Genomic DNA, 17,577 nt, shown 5'->3' on the forward strand with positions numbered 1-17,577 from the left:
TAATAAAAAAAAGTTCTTGTATATCTAAAAGTCACTTTAAAACAGATTTAAAATAATAAAAAGTTCTTGTATATCTAAAAATCACTTTAAAACACGGTTTTAAAAACGCTGTCGTGGGAAGAGAGGGTGTGTCATCTTCTCACTTCGTCATAATTAAAACAAGTTAAAATAGGAGATCCAGCTGTTTGATGCCATCGCTGCGGATTGAAAAAACCCTGTGGGAAAAACAATCCGCTGTTTAATGTAGAAAAGCGAAGTTCTCGCCGTAAAAACCAAATAGCTGTATCCGTGGAGTATTTACAAATAAAAATGTCCGTGTGGATCTTTCCATATAATAAAAGTTAGTTTAAAAAATTATTTAACACAGATGACATATGATAAAAGTTTGTTAAAAAAAAATCCTCTAAAACAGATCACAAAAAATGTCCTTTGATACAGATCACAACTTCGGTTTTTAAAATCCCTCTGGATTTTCCATGTCAGTGGTGCAGGACGGAAGGACTGGCAAGGAGTGTCTAGTAGTTCGGGTAGGTCGAAAAATCGAGATACTGTGTACAGATTGGCGTGCACGTAAAGAACTCTTGACAGTTGGAATTATAAATAAGAGTAGGTCGTAGTGTCGCTGTATGGGCAAAATGTTCCTCATAATAAACTGTATGACCTAAGACCGACTTCATTAGCCCTGTTACGGAGCCACGGTGGCTAAGTGGATAAGAGGCTGGCTCGCTGTCATTTCGGTCGCGTGTTCGATCCCTGCATTGGCCGAGAAAGTTCCGACGTGGTTTCCCATTATCAGTGATGCAGGACGGAGGGCCTGACAAGGACAGCTGTCTAGTCGTTAGGATGTTACGAAAAACTGAGATCCCGTTAGAATTCGGTTTAAGAGTAAGACGTATCGCCGCTCTGAGCCCAAAATTTCCCTCATTGTACACTGTATGGCGTATGCATATCATGAAAGACAAAACAGCTGTAATTAAAAATGATTGATTCAAAAACGACAAAACAATAAAAAAAAATTAAAAAAACGTGTAGAATGGACTAAGTAGGTGCAAACGACTATCGTTAAATTTGGGCTGGTCATGTATTTCACTGATTAGAAATTACAATAAGAATATTAAACTTTGAATATAAATCTCTTTGTATAGATTTATATTACATTAATATGTGCTTTTATACCCATTTTCGTCCATTTTAAAGTACTAAAGAATAGAGCTTTACGCCCTTTAACAAAGGGGTGGAGGTGCGAATGGCCGAATGATTAGCAAGTGCCCGCTGTATCATAAGGTCTGTCATTGAGTCAACTGTACGTGACAAGGAGTAGGGTCGTCTGACCGACCTCGTAGGCTTTCTCCGGGTCCTCCGGTTTCTTCCCACCGCTAAAGACTCCCACGCCCAAGCGAATCATTGAAATAAAATTGAATCATATGTTAGTCCCGAGATTACCTAGTTTGTGTCGAGTGGACGTTAAATCCCATCATTTCACCCCCCCCCCCCCCTTAACATAACTGACAGTCTAGAATATGCCCGCCACAGTCAGTGATAAAAACAGCGGTAATTAAATCAACAGATACGTCAGATTATTGTTATAGATGCCTCCACACTTTTGCTACCCAACCAATCACGACACAGCCAATTGAATTGATTTTACAAGCTGGAAGATAGAAAAACTGTAAAAATCTTGGAAGAGAGCGAGAGAAAGGAGGTGGGCGTAACGAGAAACATATCAAAGGCTTGGTTAGTTGTTAGCGACTAATAAACAGCTGACAAGGGGGCCATCAACATGTATGTGAAAGGTAAGCGCATCTTTATTATCATGACAATATTTATTTGTTGATAGTTTGGTTCGATGTTTTAATACAATATTATAATAAAACGGACCACAATAAATATGTAATCCCTTAAAGGGACACACTGCAAGTTGTTTTTCGGACGGCAAGTAATTTTTTGCAAAAGAATAAATGTAATTTTTCAATGTAGCTAGCCGAACGAATGTATGCCCAAATCTCGGCACCGTAATTTAAAATACTCTTGATACAGTCTCAATTTTTAAATCTGCCAGGTTTGAAGTATACATCGGCTTAAGCCTCTATATTTCGAAACAGCATTCCAAATTTCGGAATCAGTAACGCGTATGTTTCAGCTTCTGGAACAACGGATGCAAATTTTTGTTTAGATTTCGCAAAGCTAAAAGTTGATTTTAGTTGTATTTTAACCATTAGGAATTCTGTTGATTGTACTTTTTCAAAGTTTACTACATTGCAAGGAGACGCGGTGGCTTAGCGAGTAAGACGTTGGCTCGCTGAAGTGGAGGTTGCGTGTCCGACCCCGGTGTTGGCCGAGAAAGTTCAGTTGGAATTCGATATAAGAGTAGGCTGCAATGCCGCTGTCCGGTTATAATTTCCCTCATGACGCACGGTATGGTGGTGTATTCCCGTCTTAATTCGCCCTGACTATGTCTACTATTGCAAAAGTTTTGGCGTATCTGATCAGTACCCAATACCGTTCTTTTAACTACAGGCAGTGGCTGATGTAGTAAACCTAGTAGTGGTAAGGCATATAATTATCCTCTACCTGAGATCATTTCTCACGTAGCAAACACGTTTTGGTTGTACTTTCATTTTAATTAATAATATAAACGTAATAGTTGAGTTTCAAAGTGGCACGATTCTATACAATAGGTGACTAATAATCCACCAGTATGGTTTACGCCTATATAGAACGGTTATATTCTCTCGGTGTACTGTTTTACTTTCTGTACTGGGCATTTTTTTTAAAAAAAAAACCTCTCGAGCGGCAAACAATTAAAGTCGAGGAACAAGTATTACATAATGATACCTTTCAGTCAATGTTTATCATATGTTCATTTAAATTAAGGTGGGCATTTGTTACTGATTTCTGGTCGTTGGCTAACTTTGTTTAAAGTTGACACGATCGAATACTCCCGTAATTACATATAGCTAAATGTATCTCTTATGGAACTTCTGATGGCCAGATGCATTAAGCACACAGAGAACTATCTACTTTGAGAATGGATCTCTGCCCTGAAAGGCCACCATTATGTTTCATACACACAGAGACTAAATAAACTGTGTTTTGATTTTATTAAATGGAAGCAGAATAAACATATCTCGATATTCTCGAAGTATACTTTGTGTTCTCGACTTGATTAATGTCGGTCAATTATCTTCGTGTTTGTTCTCCGGCGGAGCTAATAGACAGCGTAACCTTCGTATGAATAAAATTATTTTCTTGCTAGTTTAAATATGCATGCTTTCGGCCTCACATTTGATATTTAATTTCGTTAGATCCTGTACGACTACCCTTGTTCAACAGATTGCCATTATGTTTACAACGTTGGTGGTCAGAAACTTGGCGTGATATAATTATTATTACACCATGAAACCATTGGAGTAGTTAGAACTACCGGTGATTAGTGACCATTGTACAAAAATCTTGTATGAAAATGGTTTATCATAATTGCTTACCCAAATAGAAGAAAGCTTACAGTGGTGCGAAGGGGTGTAGTGTGATACAATTGTGTCCTATGAATAGTGGCAGGAGTTGCGGCCCTTACTTAAAAATTCTTGTGACTTGTCCTATAGGAAGTAGTCCCGATCGATGTTTATTTCCATAATTTTACTCGTGTTTGCAAAACTTCTTTGAGTAGCTTCTGAAATTGAGATAAGATGATCACCACTAAGCGTGTATCCGTCAGTGGCCAAAAAAAAGGTCGTAAATATAATTTCCTATATATCGTTAAAGATACATTATGGAAGATTATATAAAAAGCTGACAGATCTCACTATAATAGTTACAAACTATATGATGTAAAGGGAATATGATGAAAACTTCAGTCTAATTGCTTCAATCTAACTCGAGAAAATCTTATTTTAAAATCTTTAAGGCCTCGATCGTCCATTTTTGCATTTAATCATCAAAAACTGATCGGATTCAAATTCATTGAAATTCGGACAGATAAGATGGCATCGAGAGTTGTTTATGGTCTTTTCAAGTTAATAAATGTCAATCGTGTTGATCGTATCGAAGCGTATACCAACGTATCTGCATGTAGCAGAGCGTAGACTCGGTAGAGGCACTCGTATCGTAACGCATCGTACGACAGTGGGTACCTAGCATAAACAACAAATACTTGTTATAAATGAAAATATACGACACTAATAGATCAAAGTCATCAGTTTATATACATAATGTTTATTTGTTCATTAAAATTGGTAGTAATCCAACGGTAGTCATTAAGTAGGTGTTTTGTCACTAAGGTGTTAAAATTGTGACTATTGAATGATATACACCTCTATTGTCCAGGTTTGTGTATTCAATAGTGATTGATGTTATAAATAGTAGTGTCATCTTTTAAAGTTTGCTTGTCTGCGATATCACCACGGTGGAAGCGGACGTAAAATACAACTAACTACTACTTTAAAGTTTGTGTTTTGTCTGCGATATCACCTCGGTGGAAGCGGGCGTAAAATACAACTAACTCACACATTTACAGTTTGTCTGCGATATCACCTCGGTGGAAGCGAACGTAAAATACAGCTATTTCACACACATTTACAGTTTGTCTGCGATATCACCTCGGTGGAAGCGGACGTAAAATACAACTAACTCACAGATTTACAGTTAGTTGCAAACCTGCTAAATTAATGAATTAATGACAACTGTATAATTTCTAACCACTTTCTATACATACTAAACATTAGTTTAGAATACTGACCACTTATATGATTTAATGACAAAAACTATGATTACTTAGAGGCCTAGATTCATTAGCCAACAGTATCAGTTTACCAGTGCATTAAGATATTGTTGCCTTATTATAGAAACAAGGGCCATCTCTTTACCCATATCTTACATAATGTACATGTATCTCTAAAGCATGTTCTCCCCCGAACTGGGCTAATGAAGGCGGGCATGTCATACAGTGTGCTATGAGGGAAATTTTGCCCGGATAGCGGCACTACTGTTAAATCGAACACATCTTTTACGTGCACGCCCATCTGTACACAGGGCCTCGGTTTTTCGTCCCACCCGAAGGACTAGACAGCTGTCCTTGTCATGCTCCCCGTCCTGCATCACTGACAAAGGGGAACCACGCCGGAACATCAGGATGAATTTTTTCTCGGCCAATGCAGGGATCGAACACTCGACCTCCAGGCTAGCGAGCCAGCGTTTTATCTTAACCACTTAGCCACCGTGACCCCCCCCCCCCACACACACACACACACACACACCCACACACACCCGCACACACGCACCCAAAAGCATGTTGCAAATGACAAGGACTCCTCGCTTTGGGTCAAAACAAAATTGATGGGTTTGATTTGATATTATACTAGTTTTAAAAAAATATGTATAGGATATTATACGACTAGTGGAAAGAAATGAAATGAAATGAAATGGGGTTTAACGTTCTACTGTTCTGCTCCTAACCTGGGCTAATGAAGACGGGCATACGCCATACAGTGTGCTATGAGGGAAATTTTGCCCGGACAGCGGCACTACGGCCTACTCTTATATCGAATTCCAACTGCCAAGGGATCTTTTACGTGCACGCCAATGTGTACACGGGACCTCGGTTTTTCGTCCCATCCGAACGACTAGACAGCTTTCCTTGTCAGCCCCTCCGTCCTGCATCACTGACAAGGGAGAACCACGCCGGAAAATCTGGATGAACTTTCTCGGCCAATGCAGGGATCGAACACCCGACCTCCAGGCTAGCGAGCTAGCGTCTTACCCACTTAGCCACGTGATCCCCTATAATGCAGGTTAATGAGATAGGTTACAGCAGTAATGGGAGTTAAACATGTCATCAATCTGAATAAATATACACATCTATATTTCGTTTCGTTTCTTTTATACTTTCGCTGGCCTCCACCGCATGAAAACTGGCGGCTTTGGGCCATTTGATGAACAAATCGGCCTCGATGTTTCAAGTGGGTATTTGGAAATAAAACTTTTGTTTTGCCTTCGCCGCGAATGTCTCTCACAGTTCCGTGCACAACAGACCGCTTCATTGGCAAATCATTTACATCAACCAGAATGTGGGTTATATATCAACTCTTCCAGATCCCAGTCTAGTAAAGAGAAGTAAAGCGAAATTTTGAACTATAAAAAACGAAACGAAATAGGATTGACTTGTCTTTGACAGGGAGGAATGAAGAAAACAAGTAATTAAATTGTCGGTTGATATCTGTTGTTGAAATACATCCTTTCATTTTGGCGTAGCATTATATCAAGTAATGGTAGGCTACCATTCGGTATAACTCGGTGACTTCGGTAGCGTACATCTAACCTCGGCTGTGTGACGAATTCCGCCATTGGAACAACTTTCAAGTTCCCGTATTAAAAATGGCGGTGCTTATGAAGACGCCTGTGAAGAGTGTTCTATCTCAAGAAACTGTATACATCATACAAAGCTTTCAATGTCTGAAGTTGTTTTTCTTTCAAGTTTATCCGATTTTATTTAAACAAAGGAGAACTTTGCAACGAAAACTCTAAACACTCTTCGAACGACGCCATTTTGAGAACTATTTTCTAAACGCGGCAAGTTTTCCTAATAAATAAACCGGTAGCCGCATCACAGTTTTATGGGTGTAGCTATATATCACTTACCGTCATACCGTTGGGGTTAGATGTAGGGTACCGGAGTCTGTTGAACTTTGCCGAATGATAATGGTACGTGCAATATGACAAACGTGCATTATATTGGACTAGCATGACGATTTTATGGAAATGCACAAGTGGGACAGTGTCTGTATTTTAAGATATTTAATGGTCCTCGTGCTGTATCAATCAACAGTTTACTTAATATCTCGCTCTTAATCATTAAACCATAAATAATTTTAGTTTCATTTTTGAAAGCGAAAGAGAAAAAAGGGTTTATCGTCAACTCGACACAAACTAGGTCATTTCGGGACTAACACATGGTTCAATTTTATTTTAATAATTCGCTATCACACACTTCATCTGTACGCATTACAAAAATAATCGGGGTGATTAACATTTTTTAGGGTGTATACATTAAAGATACATTATGACAGATTAGATCAAGAGCTGGCAGTTCTCAGTATAATAGTTAAAAACTAGATAATGTAAAGGAAATTCGCTGAAAATTTCAGTCAAATTGATCCACTCTGAACCGAGAATTTAGCGATTAAATTTTGGGCCTAGCCTCGATCATCATTACTAAAGTCGGTACGATAAAAAACATAGTCTCGATTATCCATTTCATGATTTAATCATGAATGAAATTAAAGTTGAGCACCAAATCGGATCCTAATCCAGTAAATATCGCAGGCTAGCCATTATGGCCTGGATAAGTTAATTAATGTCTAATTAATAATTTAGATAACATTTCAGGCCTAAATAAAGACCTGCAATAGGCAGATTTAGCTCCAGCATATTGTATGTTTAATTAAAACGTGGGTTGATGTCAAAAAACCTATAAACGTGTAAAAATATAATCGAAATAGTAATACCTTCTGAGCCAGGGGACATAATAATTGGAATTTCTACTTTTATAAAGATCGACTAAAATAAATGATAATGATAGACATTTTTTTTTCTTTAAAAAACCCAACATATCATGATCGTAAAGCGCTTACAAATATACATTGTCAAGTTTTTATTATCACGCTGGATTATATTAGAAACTTGTAAATCATCTTCAATGTAACCATATTCTTCGTCACAGATGACTTCGGTGATAATTTTAAAGATGCGTTATGTTAGATTTAGATAAGAAGTTGGTCGTTCCTGCCAAAACAGTTCAAAAGTAGATAATGAAAAATTAATATCAAATTTATATATTCTGTGGGTTTAAACTTTTGACATAATAATCTCGACTGCAAAGTACAATTGCTACGATAATAATCAATTTTAACGGTAAACTATTAAATGGCGACGGTGTTCTAATCGATTTTAAAACACGACCATCCGACTGTCTAGAGAGTTGATTATAGGCTTTCAAGCTAATAAATGTCTAAATAATAATTTATATAACATTTAAATATTGAGAGAGATGGAGAGAGAGAGTGTGTGAGAGAGAGAGAGAGAGAGTTTAACGTCCACTCGACACAAACTAGTTCATTTCGGGACTAACATATGATTCAATTTTATTTCAGTAATTTGTTTGCGCGTAGGGGTCTTTAGCAGTGGGAGGAAACCGGAGGACCCGGGGAAAACCCACGAGGTTTGCAATAGACAGATTTAGCTCTTACATAATAAAACTGTCGAAAGTATCAATCCATTAAAATGTTCAACATACAGAACTAATCGGATCATATAAACACCTTCATATCATCTGACCCGTAGACCTACATACTAACCCCAGATGATCAATAATGAACGAGGCGTCGAAATAATAAAAAATATATATAAAACAGATTTTACTATATGTTGTATCACCTCTGTCAATTAAAATGTCTATATCAATTAAAATATATATCACGGTGTAAGTGATAGACTATTGTGAAAGTGATAAAAAAACATTATCCCAAACCTAGAATCCATTAACAAATGGGTCAAAGACAAACGTGGGAAGAACTTGTAGTTAATCGAAATACCCAATTGCATCACATTTCGTTCAATAAAACATTTGTATTTTTTAGTCCTGTACAGTGTACAGCGCTAGCCCCCGGATCCTTTCCCTGGATCTGATATGTGCGTTGTAGCAATATTGCTAGAATATATTCTCTTGAAATTAATGATGGCATTATATTGTATTAAATCTTTGGAAAGTTGAGCTTAAATCAAGTTAGCGAATGAGTGGCATATTGTTACATAAAAAAGAGTCATAATGTGGTAAACATTCAATTCTAAGTTGATAACAGATATCTGGTGGGAAATTTCTCCAGTAAATTTCCACTAACCATATAAGAGTTGTTTGTTGTTTGTGATATCTGTACATCGTGTCTTGTCCGTAGATTTGTCTTGTGTAATTGGTGTAGTTCGTCTTGACAAATCGTAACCAGTTGTCTCCTGGTCCCCCGGTTTCCTCCCACTGCTAAAGTCCCCTAAGCAAATTATTGAAATAAAATTAAACCATATGTTAGTCCCGCATTGACATAGTTTGTGTTGAGTGAACGTTAAACCCCATTCTCTTTATATATAGGCTAGGTTATTATACAAACAGCGTGAAGAATCTTCATTATACGTGATATTATAATGTGTTTTGTGTGTTTTGTCAAGCCATATGTTTTACTATGATATTTTGTGAGGCGACAAGCTATCAAACCTTTTCCAGGAACATATAGGAATATACCTGATTCTATCTTAAACAGTCCACAATAGAGCATTTGTCTTGCCACACCTGATCTTCTGCTATTAAATGTATTCAATTTTCTTTTTTAACAGTTGGATAAAGAGTTGTTCGTTATTGCTATAAAGGTTCAGAATAGATAGCCTGAAATTTTCCTTTAAATTAATTTATTCTGAGCCAAGTTATCACTGTTTGTAGTTTTCACAAGATGTTTGTATTGATTATTTATTATTGTAAATACGGTACTGTTATATTCGAGACTTAGACTAGCTCCTCTATTTTGAAATTATATCATTAAATGGCCGAACCGTTCTAATCTGCTTAAAATCTCGATAATCCAATGGCATCGAGTCTTGCCATATTAATAATTTATACAACATTTAAGGCCTAAAGAAAGATATGCAATATGCAAATTTTGCTCTTGAATAATGTATCGTATTTTTAATTAAATATACATTATGCATGCAAGAGCTAAATCTGCCTATTATTAATATGCAGGTCTTTCTTTAGGCCTGAAATGCGTCAGAAATTCGCGTTATTGATATACATAAACATGTATTATGCAAGAGCAAATCTGCCAATTGCTGGTCTTTCTTTGGGTCTGAAATGTTATCTAAATTATTAATTATAGACATTAATTAATTTATTCAGACCATAATCAACTCTCGATGCCATCGCTAGTCTGCGATATTTATTGGATTTGAATACATTTTGTGATGGATGATTGAACGTCAAAAAGGATAATCGAGACTTTGTTTCTTATCGTTTTACCGACTTTAGTTACTATGATCGAGACTAGGCCTAAAATTCAATCGCTAATATCTCGGTTCAGAGTGGAGCAATAAAAACAATTTTACAGCACCCCCTGAGACCCCCCCCCCCCCTTGTTGCTCTGAACTAGTTATGGCCCATGTTCGCTGTGTAAGACTCGTTTCCTATGTATGCGTTTAAGTGGCGTTTCTGAGCGAGTTTTCACAAGCGAAAGAGTTGGTCTAATGGAATTGTTATCGGACCTTTTCCATCTAAGCGGCGGAAATGCGTACATGGAAAACGGACCTAATACAGGCATCGCCACTTGCGAACAGAGCCAAGCATCACGTCGATTTCTCTTTAAAATCTTTTTGACCACCTCTTCGAAATCGTGACAAAAAAAAAAACGTTTTGATAGGCTTACTTTAAATATTTGTGAAATGATAAAAAATAGCGTTTTGTTAGGTTTACTTTAAATATTTGTGAAATGATAAAAACTAGTGGAAACGTGCCATTTATCTGAAACAAATTATTATTCGTGTAGCATGTGGCGGGAGCATGGACAATTAATTTAGCATTGACACTACAGTACTCAACCCACAGAAAATAGTCGCTCCAGTTTGGATCTGATTATTTTAATGGTTTTAAGCTGGCTGTCCAACAGATTTATTCTTGGCAACATTCTCCCCCTACGAGTGAACTCTCATATGTGAAGATTCTTTCCTCTTTGGGTTCCTAAAAGCACTTTATCGATGAACTGGTTCAATATCGGGTGGAAATATGTCTAATATTAGCCGACTCAATCAATGTTCCTGAAAAGAAAAATTGTCGTACGGCTTCCAGATTATAGCTAAATAGGGTGGTTAAACGCAGTGTTTTAATATTATCTTATTGCTCACAACGCCATATTGACAATGAAAAAAACAACATCATCCGGTTTGGTCTAGAAAAAGTGTCGCCAGGGATGATAATCTAAAGAACATGGATTTAAAGATGTATTACTGAAAAACATAATTAGGTCATTATTTCAACGAACTCAAATCAGGAACCGTTTTCCAACCGCAACTCTTTTTGGTCTTTGGGGCGAAGCTCTTGGAGAAAAGCCTATAGGCTCCGTCAAGTCATGTTCCTTGGAAAATTGTGCATCGATGAATGGACTCACAATTCCAAGATGGCTGCAGTGACGTCATACTCAGTTCTTGGCCCATAGTGCAGTGGGACTTGTTGTCTGAAAGTTTATTTCTAATGACGTGTATTGTCGATTTTTACGAAACTTGAAATATAGGTTTATCTCTCTAAGATCTCAGTTCGGTTCCGTTTGATATTGGCATGTATCGGACCGTAACTTCACGGATTATTAACTCGATTGTACGAAAAATCGCATGTTTAGCTTGTAGACACTCTAGAGGTCATAAATCTTATCCGATTTTGATGAAACTTGAAATGTTTGTTTATAACCCAAAGACCTTGGCGCATATCGGACCGTCACTTCCTGTGTTATGGTCCCTAATTGTACAACCGTTTTGAGCTTGTGGTCCCTTTAGAGGTCACAATTTTTATACGCTTAGTATCAAACTCAGTAATTGTGTGTCCATAAAATTGTACCCTGTGTTAATGTTTATACGATTGAAAAAAACAACTGTCAAATATATCACCGTTATACACTAATGACGGTTGAGTTTGGAATTTCGTGAAATTCGATTTTGATGACACTTAAAATATATGTTTGTATCCCAAAGATCTTGGTTATTTTTGATATTGTCGCATGTCGGTCCGTAACATCCTGGATAATATCCCCTGATTGTTCTCTGTCCATCTCTTGCAAAATGTGGGCGTATCTTGCATTGTAACCGCTTGTTATAGAGCGTCACACGCGTGTATCAGCGTGTGTTGTGTTCCCGCTGCATAGCAACGTGTGCTTTTCCTAGCGTGCTCATCCACTCGTTGCTTTAAATTAGACTAATTTGATATTTATAATAGTTCTCTATTATATTATATAAAAGAACATGAGACTTACGCTGTCTATCTATAAATATATAAGACACGAAGCTGGTTGACCGACATTTTAATTCCTACATCGATGATTTTAGCCAAAAACACTAAGCATATTTTGAGAATTTTGAGATGCAGTTATTCCGCTTCCATTTAATGAAATTAAATATGTTATTTAGTCTAACTGTGTTTGAAAGACATAAAATGGATTAGAACTGCATAACAGAATAGTATACTAATTATTGTATATGGCGGCCATTATGAGCAGATCTCGATACTCAAAGTAGATAGTTCTCTGTTTGCATAGTGATGTAAAAGGTACACGTTTTGATGTATATTGCAATATTTTTTGCTTTTACTAACAAATATCGTTATCGCGGCATTTTCTAATTTATAGTTATGTATTTCTAGTTTCATAATGCTTTCGATAATTCTATAACGCGCTGGGGACTTTATCAGTGGGCGGGAATCCGAGGACCTGGAGAAAACCCACAAGGTTGGACAGGAGACCTTACTCCTTGTCACGTACAAGTGTGGGATCGAAACCCCATCGCTTGACTCAATGACAGACCTTATTAACTAAAGCGCACGCGTTAACCCACCCTCCCCCGCACATCGCCACCCATTTCAATTAATGCCAGTACGAGTTCCGTACACGGTTCAATTTTTCTTCCAAAAGATTTATTGGAAATTGATTTCTATACGATTTATAGTTTCACTTACAACTTTTGTCTGTTATTTATCGACTGTTGAAAAGTCTGTTATTCGTGCCCGATGTGCTAAAATATATATGTTGTTGGTCATTAAGGACGTATCACTCAGCTAATTATGTTGATGGTACATTATTCTCCTATATTCTCTGAATGTCAAGGGTGGGGAGGGGGGATCTATAGCAAACCAGATGCAGAACCGAAATTTTCTCCGAGTCCTTCATCCCTTCTGGTATACGAGAATGGAACAAACTTAACGTTTAAAAATTAGAAACTCTCTATCCCTTGCTATCTTTGGAAATTCACTAAATAAATTAGATACCATCGTGCCATCATATTACTATACAGGGATACGAAAATTACAAATAATCCACTGTAAACTAAGATTATGCTGCTCGAACCTACAAGGCCATAAATTCCTCAGACACGTCGATGATAGCCCTGCTTGCCTCTGTGGTCACAAATTCGAAGATACCGAACACTATTTACTCGTATGCCACTTATATTCAGATGCAAGAAAACGGACAATCCATAACCTTCAACATAATCATAAAACAATCAGTTGTCTGTTGTATGGGTCAACAAAACTTAGTCCAGAGATAAACACACTTATTTTCCAAGAAGTCCAACAATTTATTTTCTTATCAAAAAGATTTAAATCTCCATAAACAACTCTTAAGTCATTCCAAGCCCTGCAATCTGTATAATCATCTAAGTCTCTATATTGTCCATGGTGTATCAATATCATATATGCTCTATATTTATGTAATTATGTATGTAATTATGTAATTATGTATGTATGTATGTATGTATGTAAATATTTATAATGTGTACATGTATCTAATCCAGAGAGAGGGGTTACACATAGGCATAGCCTGTTCCCCAATCCAAATTCAGATTTAATGAATAAAAATATTGTTTAAAAAAAAACAAAAAAAAAACCTACTATATTGGGAAAGTTGAATCTCTATAAGGCACATTAGTGTAAATCTGGTTCAGCTTCCTTCCAATCAGATTAAAACACAGATCCTATTTCGTTTCGTTCTTCTTTTATAGTTCAAAATTTCGTTTTACTTGTCTTTACTACACTAGGGTCTGGAAGAAGTGTCTCATAACCCGCGTTAATTTAATTTAAACAATATTTTATTCAATAAACTGAAATATTGTTTAAATTAAATTAACGCGGGTTATATAACAACTCTTCCTGGTTGATGTGAGGGATTAGCCAATGAAACGGTCTGTTACGGTGAGTTTTTGGCGTGTGGTGCACGGAACTGTGGATATCCCAGTAGAAACATCAACGCTGATTAGTAAATCAAAAGTCTGACGTCATAGGATCAAAAGCAGCTCGTATGACCCCTGACACCCCCCCCCCCCCCCCACACACACACACACACACATTACAACTGGCCAGATTTTCATGTAGTGGAGGCTATCGAAAGTATAAAAAACGAAACGAAACATAGATGTGTTTTTTAATCGGATTGGATCCTTTCAGTGTTTACCAAGACATGATGAAGAGAAAATTTGTCAACATTCTGCAACATCCATTCCATTTTAATGAAACAGACACGCAAAAAGAAACAAAAAATATCCTGAACCTATAACACAAATATAAAGGTCGACAGAGGAGAAAAGAGATAAAACTAAAAGTGAATAATGTGATAATGGAATACTATAATTATTTAATAAACCGGGGTAGTGATAAGGAGATAAAAGTATGATAATTACTAAGTTACTACATATACCTCTCATATAATACATTAATAGTACGTGATAAAGTACATTTTGGTTAATAATAATCAGAATATTACTGTTCTGTTATAAACAAAATGAAATGAATAGGGTTTAACGTGCTATACCGTCATACTCCGACTGGGCTAATGAAGATGGGGATACGCTATACAGTGTGCTATGGGGGAAATAGTATGTCATAGTTCCAGAGCATAATATTGAAAATCATTAATCTAGTCCCGAGTTCACAAAACATTCTCTGACTTAAGTTAGGAATTTACTCAAAATTGTTCACCTTATTTTAACTAAAATATAGGCCTCTATAAAACTTTTGTTGTTTTAATGTATAAATACAGCAATAAGAAACTATGTACAAAGTTTTGTGTTTCTGGCTCAGAGATATTTCTCATAAACAGTGATTGAAAGTTGAGTAAATTCGTAACTTAAGTCTGAGAATTCTTTGTGAACTCGGGGCCTAGATTCATTTTTAACGTAAATATCTATCATTTGAAACTGGCACGATGGAGTAGGTGGCAATACCCGAACAAATTTCTCCACCCGCATTGGCTCGATCAATCTGATGAAAACAAAGATCCTATTTCGTTTCGTTTTTTATAGTTTAAAATTTCGTTTTACTTAACTTCACAACAGAAGAATCAAGGAGAATTGTTATATAACAATGAAATTGTCTGTTGTGGCGAGGTCTTGGCGTGCGGTGCACGGCATAGTGGGTAAACATTCGCAGCGAAGGCAAAGAAAAAGAGATATATATTTCCAAATAGATCTGTATTGTGGCTAGGGTGGTGTAGAACAGTAGGACGTTAAGCCCCTTTTGAAATACGACGGGTTATAAATAATATTACCATAATTGGGGGGGGGGGCAAATAGTTAACGCGTGTGCGATGCATCATATGGTCTATCATTGATTCCCCGGTTGTACGTGACCAGGAGTAGGGTCGCCTGTAAAATCTCGTGGGTTTTCCCCGGATCCTCCGGTTTCCTGCCACTGCTAAAGACCCCTACGCGCATGCGAATTAATTAAATAAAATTAAACCATTATGTTAGTCTCGAAATGACCTATAGTTTGTGTCAAGTGGACGTTTGTAACATAATACATAAACTCATTTTATTAGAAATATACTTTAATGCTGGATAACATATTTACAGGTACATATGATGCTGGATAACATATTTACAGGTACATATGGTGAAATCTATCTGGCTCTTGTCCCTAGGTCTGCGAAGACCTTATTTCCGGGGTCCAAGGGCAGACCCCTTGCCTCATGGTCTGAGGGCAAGTTCTCTACGTCTCTCTCTGCCCTCGTCTTGTCTTGTTTTCCAAACTAGGCTTTTTTATATCGGCTATGGTTTGCCATAGTTAATACCATTAGTAATCAGAACAATGAGACTTAATTATTAAGATTCACACATCCTATCTCTAGACAATATGTGTTAATTCTTATTACCTAAATCTTATATCATAATATACTTGTCGGCTAAACATTGTTTGAACAACCCATCACATCTTACATAATACTATGTCATCAATCCCCACACATACAAATTAAATCTAACATGTACATGTACAACAAATAGTGCAAGTGCTTACATTGAATATGTAAAATAAACTATTATCAAAATACCCAACAGTATTTTGTAACACGTTACCCCCACCCCCTCTCTCTCTCTCTCTTTCACCATAATTAAACCAGGGGGGTGCCTATGGATGTTTCACTATACTTCAAACTGACCATACGTGCAACCAATTCACTATCTGAAGTTTTATTTCGTCTCGGGTATTCGATAGTCGATCGTTCACCTAATATTAAGTCTTGAGTAGCAGTGCCAACGATCGCGTTACACGATGCTTTGATTTTATCAATGATAATGGACACGTATTTTTACAGACAACTTGTACATTAACGTGCCGTATAATACAAGGGAATTGAGGAAGGGATGCGTTTAGTGACCGCCAAGGGGCATAATGACCTTGATATTTCATATGGGCACTAAAGCGCAGTATTTATATGGTTAGGGGGCTATGGGCGGTTAATTCTTAAACCTAAACCTGGAAGTAGCCCCAACGCTTACCCAAACTCTAACTTACAATCTCGCCAACAAAAACGTGCCCTAACCTTATTTACATCTCAACGACCTTGACATAAATTGAGTTGGCCTTAACAAATAGATTTAGCCGCTATGAGCAGTTGATTTGCACTATGGTATATATTTATCACTAACACTATTTATTCAATAAATATTTACATATTATAAAATACAATATATAATTATAGGATTTGCAAACAAGCCGGAGCTTATAAATTCATCTCCCGTAAGAAATGATGTACAGAAATATAAATACATTGTTTAAAATTATAATCTTAAATTATATAGGCTGCTGGTATAGAATTACATAGTAAAAAGGTTTACTTTCAATTAAACAAACATTACGCAAGAACTAAATCTGCCTATTGCAGGTCTTTCTTTAGGCCTGAATTGTTATATAAACTATTAATTAGACATTTATTAACATGAAAAGACCTTAATCAACTCTCGATGCCACCTTATGTGTTCGATTTTCACTGGATTTGAATCAGATCTGCTGCTCAACACTCATTTGTGTTTAAATGAAAAACTGGATAATCGAGACTATGTTTTTTTTTATATCATACCGACTTTAGTAAAGATGGTCGAGGCTAGGCCTAAAATTCAATTGCTAATATCTCGGTTCATGTAGATCAATTTGACTGCAATTTTTAACTAGTATAGTGAAAACTGCCAGCCCTTTATCTAATCTTCCATTATGCCCCTTTAATTAGTCAAAAAGTTGTATATATATAGTAGAAATTGGTTAATATATAAAATGTTGTAGAATGTAGTTTGGTTAGCGAAACGATCGTCTAATGTTTGTCACTGTTTGGGAATTATAATTAACTACAGCATTGAAACCCGCAATAGAACCATTTGAGACGGAGCGCCAAAGGAAGACACGAGTTATCCCTCTATATAACTGACTGAAATGACGAGTCATAACAGATACACGGCCGAATTTCTGCTCACTAATACTTCCGATTCATGACACCTGTATTACTCATCTATCGTAGCAATGAT

General features: G+C 36.7%; 1 long non-coding RNA gene across 1 annotated transcript in view; it reads left to right on the plus strand.

Annotated features, from left to right (window-relative positions):
- The first annotated feature begins 1,658 nt into the window (after positions 1-1,658).
- LOC130014324 (uncharacterized) overlaps positions 1,659-17,577 on the plus strand; it is a 35,758-nt gene continuing 19,839 nt past the window's right edge. Inside the window, exon 1 of the long non-coding RNA XR_008789283.1 lies at positions 1,659-1,793. This is a non-coding gene — a long non-coding RNA (uncharacterized LOC130014324). The remainder of the gene's footprint in view (positions 1,794-17,577) is intronic.

This window comes from Patella vulgata, chromosome 9 (assembly GCF_932274485.2).
Source record: "Patella vulgata chromosome 9, xgPatVulg1.2, whole genome shotgun sequence".
Taxonomy (NCBI): domain Eukaryota; kingdom Metazoa; phylum Mollusca; class Gastropoda; family Patellidae; genus Patella; species Patella vulgata.